Source organism: Balaenoptera borealis (genome assembly GCF_965194805.1).
Source record: "Balaenoptera borealis genome assembly, chromosome: 14".
NCBI lineage: Eukaryota > Metazoa > Chordata > Mammalia > Artiodactyla > Balaenopteridae > Balaenoptera > Balaenoptera borealis.
Genome location: NC_138875.1, coordinates 65,505,828 through 65,517,376, shown reverse-complemented (window position 1 = coordinate 65,517,376; position 11,549 = coordinate 65,505,828).

The window sequence follows — 11,549 nt, the reverse complement described above, 5'->3', positions numbered from 1 at the left end:
CCGACACCCCAGACTCTTGAGATCAGGGCCAGGGAGATGGGGAACCAGGCCCTGCTGTTGAAGACACTGGGGCTGGGGACCTCCCCTCCAACGCTCCCCCATCAAGGGCAAACTGGGGGTTTCTGGCCTCAGAAGCTGAGGGACCAGACGTTATCTGGGGCAGAGGGGCCAGACCCCTTCCTTTGGCTCTGACTGTGGAGACCACCGACAGGGCCTTCCCACAGCTCCACCTGTGCAGACTCCACAGACCCCAGCCCACAGCCCCCCACTCCCAGCATTCACACACTCCCCGCCCCAAACCCCAGAGCAGCGGGGGGCTGAGCTCACAGCCCTGCGCCTTCTCTTCTCACCGGGGGCTCCGTGCTGCCAGGGAGACACGCAGGGCAACCGCGGTTGGAGGGGAGGGGTCCGAAGACTCCCTGAGGAGGGGGCTTCCGGCTGGCTCAGGCCAGCTTGTGGCGGGTGCTCTGAAGAGCTGGGAAGAGGCCTCGGGGCCCCTGTCAGCCCCCCGCCTCAGAGCAGAGCAGGGGTCGGGTGGGACAGGCGGGGGGGCAGTGTCCTCGGGCCCCTCTCTGTCCACGCCTGTGCCATCCCTTCCCTAGGATCCAGGGGTCCTCCCGGGCTCTGAGAGTTGGGGGGCAATGTGTGCTGCCTTTCTGGAAGTCGGTCTGGAACGAGCTCTCAAAGCCTTAGACGGGCATGACCTTTGATCCCTGCGGGGAGGATCAGCCGGAAGTCAGTGGTGGCATCCCTGCCCAGGGATGGAGGCCGGGGCATTGGACGCATCCTGTGCGGGACAGTGGTGCCCGGAGGGACCCACTGAGTGTCGTGAGAGCCGCAGGTTCACAAGCGTGATGCCCAAGTGTGACGCACGCCCAGGTTACCACACCTGTGTGCGTGTGCGGTTCAGTGACGAAAAGAAAATATCTACCCATCCATCCCCTCTCCTCTCTCTGTCATCTGTGTATGTATGTGAGTATGCATCTATCATCTATCACCTATGTGTCTATGTATCTATCATCTACCCGTCATCTATCTATACATCTATCATTGATCTGTTTTCTGTGTGGAATGTGAGGTCCAGTCTGGAAGGACACACACCAGGTACAACCAGCATAATCTCCAGTCTGTTCTGGAAACTTTCCTTCTTTATACATTTTTCCGGTTTTATTACAGGAAAAAATTAAGCTGTCTCCATTTTTGAAAACAGAATAAATTGAAACAATGCATTGAACAATGACAGGCCCTGGAGAAACCCTCCCTCCGGCCCCAGTGTTGATGGCCCTGCTCTGGGGGCAGATCTGCCCAGAGGTGGCCAGCCAGGCACACAGCTGGGTGGGGGCCCCTCCATGTCCACAGTGAAAACAGCGCTGGGCAGCGTGGGTGGTATCAGCCGCAGTGTTGAGAGAAAGAAAACACATACAGTCCAACTTAATCTACATGAAGTTCAAAAACAGGCAAAGCTGAAAAATGGTTAGTTTAAGGGCACACACGGAGGACATAAAACTGTAAGGAAAATTAAAGAAACGATGAATTTGGGGGTCCTGAGGTCCTGGCTACGTTCTGAGCTTAGATGGTACATGATGGCGGTTTTATTACAATACTTTTTCAACTTTACAGGTACATTTTATATATACTTTTTATGGTTGTTGTAGTTTGCAATTAAAATAGAGGAAGTACATCAAAATATTAGTGGTGGCTCTTCTGGGTGAAGTACGAGGGGTAAATTTGTTCTCCAGTTTGTCTGTACTTTCCACATTATTTGGAGTGAGCTGTTATTTTTAAGCTAAAGACCAAGACTAATAAAGTGTATTTTAAAAGGAACTCAGAAAACCAGCCATCATCTCCCTGATGCTGGGCTGACACCCGTGTCCTTGTAGCTCAGCTGCACCCCGTTGCCTCCAGCTGAGCCTTTTGGGGCCCCAGCAATACCCGAACATGATGACATCTCTGCCAGGATGACCCTGAGATAGGACACAGATACCTCCCAGGCCTGGATTTTTCCTTCCTCCAGGTCATTTGGCTGACTCCACGTCACACCTGCGTTTGATACACTTTATTTCTGTCTGTTTGGGTGTGGTTTTTGTTAGCACAAGTTCATGAACCAGAGAACTTCGGGTCCCCTGGGGGAGAGAGTGGGTAGAGATTTTTTTTTAATTGAGGTAAAATTCACACCACAAAAAATGGAGAATTTTGAAGTGAACAATTCAGTGGATTTGGTACATTCACAATTTTGTGCAACCATCACCACGATCTAGTTCCAAAATATTGTCATTACCCCAAAGGCAGACCCCGAACCCATTACGTGGTCGTTCCCCATCCCGTCCCCCTCCCTCCAGTCCCTGGCAACCACTAATTTTGCTTTCTGTCTCTCTGGATTTACCTGTATTCTGGATATTTCATGTAAATGGAATCATACAATATGTGACTTTTTGTGACTGGGTTCATTCACTTAGCGTGTTTTTGAGGTTCATCCATGCTGTAGCGTGTATCAGTACTTCATTCCTTCTTATGGCCAAATAAAATTTCACTGCATGTATATATTTGTTTATCCATTCATCAGCAGATGGACTTTGGGGTTCTTTTCACCTTTTGGCAACTGTCAATAGTGCTGCTATGAACATAGGTAAATAAGTTTTTATCAGAATACCTGTTTTCAATTCTTTGGGGTATGTGCCTAGTAGTGGAATTGCTGGGTCATATGGTAATTCTATATTTAACCTTTTGAGACACTGCCAAACTGTTTTCCAGAGCAGCTACACCATTTCATATTCCCACCTTCAATGTACAAAATTTCCAATTTCTCCACATCCTTGCCAACATTTGTGATTTTCCATTTTAAAAAGTTACAGTCATCCTATTGGGTGTGAAGTGGCATCTCATTGTGGTTTTGATTTTCATTTCCATAATTACTAACAATGTTGAGCATCTTTTCATGTTCTTCATTTGTATATATTTCTCTCCTTTAGAGAAATATCTGAGTTTCTTCACCATTTTGGAATTGGATTGTCTTTTTTTGTTGACTTGTAAATGTTCTTTATATATTCTGGATATTATACTCTTATCAGATACATGATTTGCAAAGATTTTCTCCTTGTAGGTTGTTTTTTCATTTTCTTGATAGTGTCCTTTGATACACAAAAGTTTTAAATTTGTCTATTTTTTCTTTTCTTCCTTGTGCTTTTGGTGTCAGTTCTAAAAATCCACTGCCAAATCCAAGGTTATAAAGACACACCCTTACGTTTTCTTCTAAGAGTCTTATAGTTTTAGCACTTAAATTTAGGTCTTTGATACATTTTGAGTTAATTTTTTTTTAAACATCTTTATTGGAGTATAATTGCTTTACAATGGTGTGTTAGTTTCTGCTTTATAACAAAGTGAGTCAGTTATACATATACATATGTCCCCATACCTCTTCCCTCTTGCGTCTCCCTCCCTCCCACCCTCCCTATCGCACCCCTCTAGGTGGTCACAAAGCACTGAGCTGATCTCCCTGTGCTATGCGGCTGCTTCCCACTAGCTATCTATTTTACGTTTGGTAGTGTATATATGTCCGTGCTACTCTCTCACTTTGTCCCAGCTTACCCTTCCCCCTCCCCGTATCCTCAAGTCCATTCTCTAGTAGGTCTGTGTCTTTATTCCCGTCTTGCCCCTAGGTTCTTCATGACCATTTTTTTTAGATTCCATATATATGTGTTAGCATACAGTATTTGTTTTTCTCTTTCTGACTTACTTCACTCTGTATGACAGTCTCTAGGTCCATCCACCTCACTACAAATAACTCAATTTCATTTCCTTTTATGGCTGAGTAATATTCCATTGTATATATGTGCCACATCTTCTTTAACCATTCATCTGTTGATGGATACTTAGGTTGCTTCCATGTCCTGGCTATTGTAAATAGCAATGAACATTTTGGTACATGACTCTTTTTGAATTGTGGTTTTCTCAGGGTATATGCCCAGTAGTGGGATTGCTGGGTCGTATGGTAGTCCTATTTTTAGTTTTTTAAGGAACGTCCATACTGTTCTCCATAGTGGCTGTATCAATTTACATTCCCACCAACAGTGCAAGAGGGTTCCCTCTTCTCCACACCCTCTCCAGCATTTATTGTTTGTGGATTTTTTGATGATGGCCATTCTGACCGGTGTGAGATGATATCTCATTGTAGTTTTGATTTGCATTTCTCTAAAAAAAATATGGAACGCTTCATGAATTTGCGTGTCATCCTTGCGCAGGGGCCATGCTAATCTTCTCTGTATCATTCCAATTTTAGTATATGTGCTGCTGAAGCAAGCACTTGAGTTAATTTTTGCATATGGTGTGAGGTAGAGGTACAACTTGATTCTTTGCATGCGGATATTAATTTGTCCCAGCACCATTTGTTGAAAAGACTCTTTGGTTGAATTGTCTTGGCACCCTTGTTAACAATCAACTGATCAAGAGAATGAACACAAGCCATAGCCTGGGAGAAAATATTTACAAAATACACATCTGATGAAGGACTGTTATCCAAAATATATGAAAAACTCTTAAAACTCAACAATGAGAAAACAAACAACCTGATTAAAAAATGGGCCAAACACTTGGACAGGTCACCAGAGAAGATAGACAGATGGCAAATAAGCAGAGGAAAAGATGCTCCACATCCTATATCGTCAGGGAAATGGGAATTAAAACAACAATGAACATCACTACACACCTATTAGAATGGCCAAAGTCCAGAACACTGACAAATGCTGGTGAGGATGTGGAACAACAGGAACTCTCATTCAGTGCTGGTGGGAATACAAAATGGCACAGACACTTTAGAAGACAGTTTGGCTGTATATTACAAAAATAAACGTGTTCTTACCATAAGATCCAGCAATCATGCTTCTTGATATTTACGCAAAGGAGTTGAAACTCATACAAAACACTGCACACACATGTCTATAGAAGCTTTATTCATAATTACTAAAATGTGGAAGCAACCAAGATATCTTAGAATAGGTGAATGGATAAATACACTGTGTACCTCTAGACAATAGAATATTATTCAGCAATAAAAATAAATGAGCTATCAATATTAAGTCATAAAAAGATATAGAGGAACATTTAATGTGTATTAATAAATAAAAGAAGCCAATCTGAAAATGCTACCAACTGTCTGATTCCAACTATATGACATTCTGAAAAAGGCAAAATTATGGAGACAATAAAAAGGTCATTGGTTGCTGGGGGTTGGGGGTAAGGAGGGAAATACTCTGTATGATACTCAAGGATAAATACATGTCATTATACATTTGTCCAAACCCATAGAATGTAAACTATGAATTCTGGATGATTATGATGTGTCAATGTAGGTCCATCGGTTGTAATAAATGCAGGAGAGATTGATAATAAAGGAGGTTATGCACGTGTGAGGGCAGGGAGTATACGGGAAATCTCCATGTCTTCTGCTCAATTTTGCTGTGAACCTAAAACTGCTCTAAAAAATAGTGTTTCTTAAAAAATCAATTGACCATGGATGTATGTTTTTATTTCTCACTCTCGATGTTATTGCATTGATCCATATGTTTATCCTTATTCCAATACCACACTGTTTTGGTTACTGTAGCTCTTGGTAAATTGGAACTGTGCTTCTTATAATTAGGATCTACCCACCCACCCAACTATTCATCCATCCATTCACCCATCCAACTACTAACCTACCCTCAAACACACCAATCCACCTACTCAAATACCCATCCATCAATCAACCACCCATCTCTCCATCCATTTACCCACCCACCCAACTATCCATCCATCCATCCATCCATCTCTTCCTTCCTTCCTTCCTTCATTCAAACTGTTTATTGAGAACCTTGAAATTACCATGCACTACACTGGGGATGAGATTCTGAGTCTGCAGACCCAGGAAGAGGCCACATCCCTTGGGAGCAGCAGCTTTTCCTTTGTCAATGAGGGTCCTGGAAGGGAGAGGTGAGATCCCATGGGGTCGGGCCCTCCAGGATTCCAGGACCCAGGATGGAGCTCAGGGAGGATGTGGGGAGGCAGCCATGGGGCAGCATCAGGCCCAGGCGGGGCTGGGAAGGGGAGGGGGCTGGGAGGAGGAGGGGGCTAGGGGTGGGGGCCTCTGCTACCCGCTCCTGCGAGCTGCACAAACATCCGACTACAGCCCTGAAACTGCCCTGTCCCGTTGTCCTGGGCCACACCTGACCCTGTTTGTCACCGGTCCCATGCCCCACTGACCACGGGCTAAGCTTCTCTTCCCCTTACTTCTCCCCTTTTGTCACCCTGAGTTCTGTTTAGGTCAAAGTTAAGGTTAGCTTTAGCCTGGGGATTTCCAGGGGTGACCAGCAGGGCCACCAGAGCTGGGGAGGTGACCCACTCCATCCCCTTTCCACCTCGGGCCTCACTGCCCCACCAGGCCTGGGGCCTCCCTGCTCAGCCCCTTCATCCAAGAATCTGACAGTTTTCCTATAGTTTCTGGCCCGCAGGGCCCCTCACCCAGCACTCCCTGAGCAGAGGGGAAGGCTGGGGCCCAGAGAGGGGAATCATCTTGCCCAAGGTCACACAGCATGTCAGAGGCAGACCCCAGGCAAGAGCCCAGGAGGTGACAGCAGTGGCTGGGGTGGGTGAGGGTCACCATGATCCAGGCACCTCACAGGCATCGTCTCCTTTAATCCCCAAGCCCACCCTTTGGGGGAGAGACTCGTTATCACTCCCTGTACAGATGGGATGAGGAAACAGCCCACAGAAGGAAGCAAATGGCCCAAGGTCAAGGGCTGCGAAGGGCTGCAGGTGAGGGGGACCCTCCCTGTCCACCCTGGGGTCTGGGCTCCCACAGGCCCTTTGCCACCAGCCCTCCCTCCTTCCAGCCATGGGGTGGGGGTGGCCACTGGGTCCACTCGCGGGCCTCCTTTCTGTTCCCCTGACTCAGGTCGGGGCTGGGGGGTGATGGGGGGAAGTTGCCCACGGGAGGGGTCAGGGGCCTGGCAGAGGGCAGCTCTCCATCCGGGTGCCCCTGTGTGGCCTGTTTCCTGTCCCTCAGCGGGGAGGCCCCAGGTTGGGAGGGGGAACACTGGGGGCTGGCTCTGTCTCGCTCTCTGGGATGTTAATCATTTTGGGCCTCGGTTTTCCTACCTGTGAGATGGGACGATGATGCTGGCTGTGAGCCCCACGGAATCCGGAAGTGGCTCAGCTGAGTAACTCGTGTTGCGTGTGTCGTAAATGGTTCGGGACAGTAGGCCACTCAATAGCCTCAGTGCGCAGCTGCCTTTTGGAATCTCAGATCTGGTCAGGACTGAGGCCTTCAGGGTCTCTGTCCCTGGCCTCACCTCTTCTGAGCCCTGTCCTTGACCCTCTGCTGGGCTCCGGGGCTCGGGACACTCTGGCCCACCAGCCGGCCTCACTGTGTGCGGCACAGAGAACCGTTGCCCCTGGAGAACTCCTGGCCCACCACCCCCCGGTCCCTCCCTGGGCCTGCTCCCCGCACCCTCTGCTCGTCCCTCTCTGCCCGGTGTCCAGTCTGCGTCTGATTCCCCTTCCTCCCCAGGGCAGGGCCCCGCCATGTAGCACCGAATGCCAGGGATTGCTGGGCGGTGAGCAGGGTGGTGGGCCAGGCGGCGCGGGAGACAGGAGTCTGGAGTCTCCGAGGTGGAGGGGTCAGGGTGCTTCACTGGGGGCCCGTGTGCGCCAGCCGAGGGCTGCTGCAGCCCCCCTGCTCTGTGCCTTTGCTCATGCTGACCCCCCGGGAGGCCCTTCCTCCCTCTGCCCCTCAGCCCTGGGGGTCCAGCTCCCGGGCCCTGTTTTGAGGTGGTTTTGAGTTGGTTTTGATGTGGCTGAAGTTGCTGCTGCTCCCCTTGGCTGCCCCCCAGAACCCCAGGATCCGCCTCCCCTTGTCTTCCTCACACAGGGTCTCATTTGTGCCACGAGCTCCAAGCTGTGAACGGACAAGTCCCCCCAGGCACCCAGAACCACAGCCCCAGCCCCACCCCCGTGGCAGATGGGCAGGCATGTTCCAGGTCTGACTTTGGCCTTGGCTGGACCGTCCCACCTTGCCTGGGACATGAGAAGCCAAGAGCCCACACTGCCCAGGCCTTCAGGGGGCCTCAAGGGTGGATGGACAGATGGACGGATGAGTAACTGACCAGTCTCCTGAAGGACACCTGTGCTCTGGGCTCCTCATTATTACCCCAGACCTGGGGCTCCGAGCACAGAGATTGTGAGGGTCCCCATGTCCAGCCCTGGCCAGCCCTGCCCCCCGGGCTCCCCTGAGCCCCGAGTGTCTGGCTGTGCCCCACGTCAGCCGCAGCTGCGCGCCCGGCGTTTAGAGAGGTCCCTGGGGGCCCCGAGGAGGGGGTACGACCCGCACAGACACAAGATTCTGGAACACAAGATGCCGCTTCTGATGGTTGATTGACGTACTCTCTGCCTGGCTCAGGCCTGGGCGCAGGGGCTTGGGCGGCCTGGGTGCTGCAACGCAGGTCCCTTCTCCAAGGGAGCTGGTGGAAGCTTCCAGAACTGGAGCCACTCCTCCCCCCAGCCTGGGGAGAGGGAGGCACCTGCTTCCCCGGGCTGGGCTGGTCGGCGTTTCCCGGCTATTTTGGGCGTCAGGGCCTCTTGGTTTCGCCAGGCCAGCTGCGCGGGGGTGAGGGTGGGGCCCATGGGGAGCCCAGGGGTACTGGCCTGAGGCCTGGGCCCGAGCAGCCCTATGCTAATGGCAGCAACAGTCAACCTCAGAGACCAGCAAACGTCCATTTTCCATTTGACCGTCCCTCCTGGACCCCAGCGAGCAAGTTTCCACTATCACCAGCCCGGCTGCATGGTGGGGACACAGGCCCCAAGCCGCCAACCCAGAGTCAGGGCTGTCCTGCCCCCTGGCCGCCTCCAGGCTCGGCCGTGGCCCCTCGTGGGGCCCAGTCAGGCACCCTCGGCCGTCACCCTGGTTGGTTTCTCCAGGGCACGAGCCCGTCCTGCACAACACCACTCCCTCTCTATGGGCTGCTTCCCTGTGCCCACAGGAGCCCCAGCAGAGCTGCGTTGCCACCGCCGAGGTCCCCACACATGGTAGGTGCTCAGGAAAGGGCTGCTGAGTGGTGGCCTTGCCCCGGGCAGTGACCGCAGCGGGCCTCATCCTCGCAGGGCCTTGGTCCACACTAGCGCTGAGCTGGAGGCCCTGTGTGACCAGAGACCCTGCGGGTGGGCTCATCAGGCTGCTCTGAGGTCCCACCTTCCCTCAGAGAGCCGCTCTCGGCCGGCCCACAGCAGCATTTCCGTCCTCCTTAGGGATCCCGTTTGGGGTCTGGCCAAGGCTTCCTCCCTCCTCCTGGGACGGTCAGGAGACCCCAGCATGTCCCCAGGAGGCCAGGCCTGGGGCGGGCAGGGATTGCCCATCCTGGTGAGGACCGGAGGGGGATCCAGACTTTGGTGCCCAGCACAGCCCGGGCACAGAGGATGCTCAGTGGATGCCAGCCCTGATGTGAGATGTCCCCAGGTCAGGTGCTGAGGAGCAGAAGGGACCTGGGGGGTTGAGTGGCCACAGGAAGAGTGTCACCCCGACCTGTGTGGAAACACACGCATTGTGGTGCCCTGGTGGGTCGTGCTGACCATTAGCTACTCTGTCCCTGGAGTGGACACAGGGCGTCTGATGACCCAGCCCCTCCCCTGGTCCCTGTCCTGGTTGCCCCAGACAGCCTCCCTGATTCTTGCCTGTCACCTCCCCTCCCCTCCCCCAGGGCCCCAGCAGTCATCTCCCCTCCCCTCCCCCAGGGCCCCTCTGCCCTCCTTGCCCGAGGCTATTCTGGGCTCTGCTGTGAAGGAAGCCACAACCCCCGTCCCCCATCAGTTACCTCCCCCAGCCTTGGCCTCCCACAAGGAAGCCCTGGACGGAGGGCGCTGCCCAGGGTCGCACAGCAGGCAGGGCAGGGCCAGGCCAAGCCCCCTCCCCTGACCTGACACTCTTTTTTATTCCACAAAGAGTCAGCCCAGCATGGACACCCGCCCCCACAGCCAGTGCCCTGGGGCCACCAGTCCGCAGGGGCTGTCCCGGCTCTGAGCTGAGCAGGGCAGGCCCGGTGCGTCCCTCATGGTCAGTGTCCCATCTGTGAAGTGGGCAGTGGCAGCCCTGATGGGAACTTCAAGGCTCCCTGAGGGGCTGTGATGAGCCTGGAGGCGTGCCCAGTGCCGGCTGCTGGGGGATCCGCCACTTGGGGCCGGGCAGTGGATGAAATCTTATCCCAAGTGTGCGGGGAGATGCTCCCTGGGTGGAAAGCTGACCTGGGGGCTTGAGGACATGGTGGGGTCAGCGGTGGGCTCTATGGCTGTCCCCCCCAACGCATGAGCTGTTCCAGGGCAGGTGGTCCTGTCTCCTTGCCCCCAGCACTGGCCCACAGCAGTGCTCACTGACAGTTTGCTGAATGAATGAGTGAGTGAATGAATGAATGACACATCTCGCAGGGTTGAGGAGCTGTGGAAAGAGCTGGGGGGGGTGGCGCAGGTCAGCCAGCAGCTCACCCTGTGACCCTGGGCAGGTCCCCCAACCCCCATCCCGCTGACAGAGCCTCAGTTCTCTTCTCTGTGAAATGGGCCCACAAAACCCGCTCTGCTTTGCTGTATGGACTCAGAGGGTCCATGAACACCCTCCTGCCTGCCCCTACCTGCACCGAGTCAGTATAGATTGAGGAGCCAGGGTCCCCCACCCCACGGAGCCTTAGGATGCCTCTGATGTCCAGAGGCTGCGGGGTCGTGTGCTCAGCACCGTCTCCCGGCCGGCACAGCACAGCCTCCTCGGGAAGCGGGGGGGTGACCTCATGAGGGGGGCCCGGGTGCCCACCGTGTGTGTGGCCCTGAGTGCCTGCAGGACCTGGGCAGCTGCCTCAGCTCTGGGAACCTCTGTCTCCTCATCCATGAGGTGAGGGGGGGTTAGCACCCACCTCCCGGGGAGATCTGGGGGTCACAGGAGGTAGAGCACGATCCACAGGCAGCACCCAGCTGGGGCTGCAGCCTCGTGGCAAAGAGATGACACCTGCAGCAGAGCTGGGGACGGTCAGTCCCACGACGGGGCACAGTTGGGGTACGGAGGAGGGTGCAGCCGGGTCCCCGTGGACACCCTATTGTCAGCGAGCCTGTTACCAGCCGCGCTGAGCAGGTCTGTGGCTGGCAGCTGTGTCCTAGGCGCCCAGGCACAGGTCTCATTCCTTATCCTGACGGGAGGTGTGAGAAGCTGCTTCCTGCAGCCCCTGGGGGTCGGGAGTGGGTGGGAGATGGCTGGGAGCAGGTCCTCTCAGCCCCCACGTGCTCAGCCCAGATTGGCTGAGGTTCAAGCATCGTCCACGTGAAGGTCATGAGTGGAGAGCTGAGTGCGGGGCATCAGGGAGTGGCAGGCCTCTGTCAGGTGGATGGGGACAGGGACTGTCACGCCAGCCAAGGGAGCAGCAGAGCAAACTGCAGAGGCGTGAAGCAGTGTGGCCTTTGTGGATAGAAGCCATTGGGCTTCGAGTAGAAGGGGTTGGTGGGACACAGAGGCAGCAGAAAACGAGTCTGGGAGTGGGAGGAGCAGATGC